Source organism: Schistocerca cancellata, chromosome 5 (genome assembly GCF_023864275.1).
Source record: "Schistocerca cancellata isolate TAMUIC-IGC-003103 chromosome 5, iqSchCanc2.1, whole genome shotgun sequence".
Classification (NCBI taxonomy): Eukaryota; Metazoa; Arthropoda; class Insecta; order Orthoptera; family Acrididae; genus Schistocerca; species Schistocerca cancellata.
Window position 1 is genome coordinate 337,926,362 of NC_064630.1, and position 3,177 is coordinate 337,929,538.

Below are 3,177 nucleotides of genomic sequence, written 5' to 3' on the forward strand. Positions count from 1 at the left end.
TACTCTTCGACTGTTTGCCTATCCTCTTCAACACCCTCATAGTAAGTAGCATGAAACTTCGCATACGTGCCAAATGCTAGACTCTATTCATTTTCATCCCAGAGTAGCAGCAAACTGTCATACAGAAGGGCTTTAAATGTTTTGTGATGTGGTTAGTGTTAGGGAAGGTACTTGTTCTGGTATATCCGTGCAATCTCTGATACCTTTCCTACGCAAACACCATCTTTCCTTGCTTCTGATGTGAACACCGGACCATTCTGTTGCTTTCAGTATGCTACGTAAATGATGCAGGCTGAAATACACAAGGAACACACGGCATATAGACAGAGAAACTTTCATTTGTCAGCGCCATCTACCATGAGAACGATGCATTTCTGGACAGATGTTCATAGGACCTTTTTTCCTCCATTTCCAGTCTCCTGGTTCGCAGGAGAGCTTCTGTAAAGTTTGGTAGGTAGGAGACGAGGTACTGGCAGAAGTAAAGCTGTGAGGACGGGGCGTTAGTCGTGCTTGGGTAGCTCAGTTGGTAGAGCACTTGCCCACGAAAGGCAAAGGTCCCGAGTTCGAGTCTCGGCCTGGCACACAGCTTTAATCTGCCAGGAAGTTTCATATCAGCGCACAGTCCACTGCAGAGTGAAAATCTCATTCTGGAGACATGACAACCTTCTTGCACTTCTATATTAAGACAAAATTTCTATCACAAGATAGGAAACTGTATCCTGAAACCAGATACTTATACACTATACATTCAACTAGGTCACAAGACACTACCAACATGTACATATATAATTACATAAGTACACTCTTCTTTTCCACTGCAATTGCCACTCCATATGACAAGTTTACTTTTGTTGCCAGTAACAATGACATTTTTAGTGCGAATGGACATGAGTTTATGTTGTTATCACCCTCATGCCACAATTACAGTATTACCTCCTTGTTGTCATGAGCATGAACGCTCAAAGTGTAATATCGAAGCTGGAGAAAATAGAACATCTTAGCGTGTAAGATTTGAAACAAACAACACTTGTTGCAGATCGGTTGTTCATATGTACAGCGTTACAAGCAATATGGTAACTATTGCATTCGTGTATTATACTGGAGTAATTCAACGCTGATCACCAAGACGTTTGGAATGAGAAACGCCGTGGAGCTAGCACCAGTACCTTGAGTTGGTCACTTTGGAGATTCATTACCTTCGTCACAGGGCGAAGCGCTTTCAGTGTAGTATATTCGCATGAATGTAACGATTTTCGAGCGAAAAAAATCAGTTTGAAAAAATTGGACTTAGCACATTTAGAGCGTTAGGTCTTCATATACTCGTATTTCACGCTCTCGCTACCTTCCTTACCATTTTCAGCACAGTTTTTAATTTATTATCCGGGATGCCTTCTTACGTGCTGTTCGGGAGAGGTCTCAATCCTCTCGTACTCTTACTGATTTATGAACAGCCCTGTAGGAGTCATGGTGTCAATCCCCTCCAGCATTACTTCAGACAATAGTCGAGTCCATGCCACCTCATGTTGCGGCACTTATACTTGCTCGCGGGGGCCCTACACGATATTAGGCAAGTGTACCAGTTTCTTTAGCTGTTCAGTGTATTCCCTAGCGAGCTCTGATTTCCGTTATTTTATTACGATGATCTGTGCTCGCTATATAGGTCGGCGTCAATAAAAATATTTTCGCATTCTGAGGAGAAGGTTGGTCGCTGAAATTTCGTGAAAAGATAACGCTGCAACGAAAAACGCTTTTGTTCTAGTGATGTCCACCCCAAATCCTGTATCACGTCAGTGACAGTCTCTCTCCTATTTCGCGACGATACAAAACGTGACTAAATTAGTCGTACGAATCTGGCAATTACTGGCAATTATAAATCACCAACAAGTTGAGCAGAACAATGACTTGTGGTCCTTTGGTTTGCACAAAAGTAACCCTTTCTATACCTCAGACAATTTTCTGTTTTGCCTATTTTTTCCGTTGTGTCCATATCGTGCGTAAAATCTAACGAAATTACAAATCACTACACTTGAACAGCTCAGGTTCTTGGCTATTTTACTATTAGACACCCGTTTCCTTCTACAAACAGATTTTTGCTTTTTGAGCACTTGATAACCGTTTTCCGAGTGATAATGTCACAATCGTGGTTTGTGTACTATTGATGTTTGTTTCCTATCTGCAGGAAAGGCACATACGCACAAACGAACACCGCACAGATCTTACAGCCTTTGTACCGAGCTCCACTCTCTACCACCTGAATCGTGTATGACTTGTATACTGTGCTACTGACATCAAATGCGATACAATTTGACTTCATTTTTAAGTATACTGGATCTCGTACTACTGAATATACACTATGCGCAACTCTTCCAGCTGACGACGTTAATTTTTCTACTAATATCCACGCTTTTTTAATGATATCCACTACTGTAGAACGCATGCCATGCAGTGTCACAGATAGTAACAAATGCATCACTTTCAAACAGACGTTGCCTTCACTCTGTTCATTGCCGTTGCACAGTAACATCAGTCTGACAACTTTTCAGCTGCCCACCAATCACTGTAGACAACCGAAGCATCCATTGTTCTCTGTACACTACCACAATGAGAAACATCCACCGTTGTTCAGTCTGTGGCTCCGATTTCCGTCTTCTCTGGCCACCGGGAAAAGACATTGTACGCTCTCCAGCTGGGCGATTTTCACTACAGTTTGGCCGCGCCCCACACTGACCGTTACGAATGTGCAAGCTGTCGGCCCCGTGGCATACCATACTGCAGACCGGAAAGTATTCTTAGGCTGCTGGCCACCAACAAACTCTGCTCCACTTGCGGCCAGCGACGACAGCTTGGGCTGACCACGCGGCACCAAAAACAGATCCAAACGGCACCCAGTAGATAAAACCGGCGCCGACCCATGACTCGTCTGCCGCTAGCCACCGTTGTTTCTGGTGGCGACTGAAGATCGTTCGCCGCGTCTCTCCATCTCGCGATCGACACATCTAGGACCAGCCCAGAGGTGTAAGTGTTTCTCTTTTAACCTGCCCACGTTTACCTGGCAGCCAGGCTGGCAAGCTACCGGCCGTCACTAGCAGAGGGTGTGGGCTGCTTTAGTCCTGTTCAAGCGAAGCTTAACCCAACCCGAATAGGCTAAAGAAATCTTGTTTGCATTCCTGTCTTCCC

At 44.3% G+C, this 3,177-nt stretch overlaps 1 non-coding gene across 1 annotated transcript; it reads left to right on the forward strand.

Annotated features, from left to right (window-relative positions):
• Nucleotides 1-507: 507 nt before the first annotated feature.
• On the forward strand, nt 508-582 carry Trnas-cga (transfer RNA serine (anticodon CGA)). Its single transcript has one exon. It is a non-coding gene; the product is annotated as a tRNA-Ser (tRNA).
• Nucleotides 583-3,177: the final 2,595 nt, after the last annotated feature.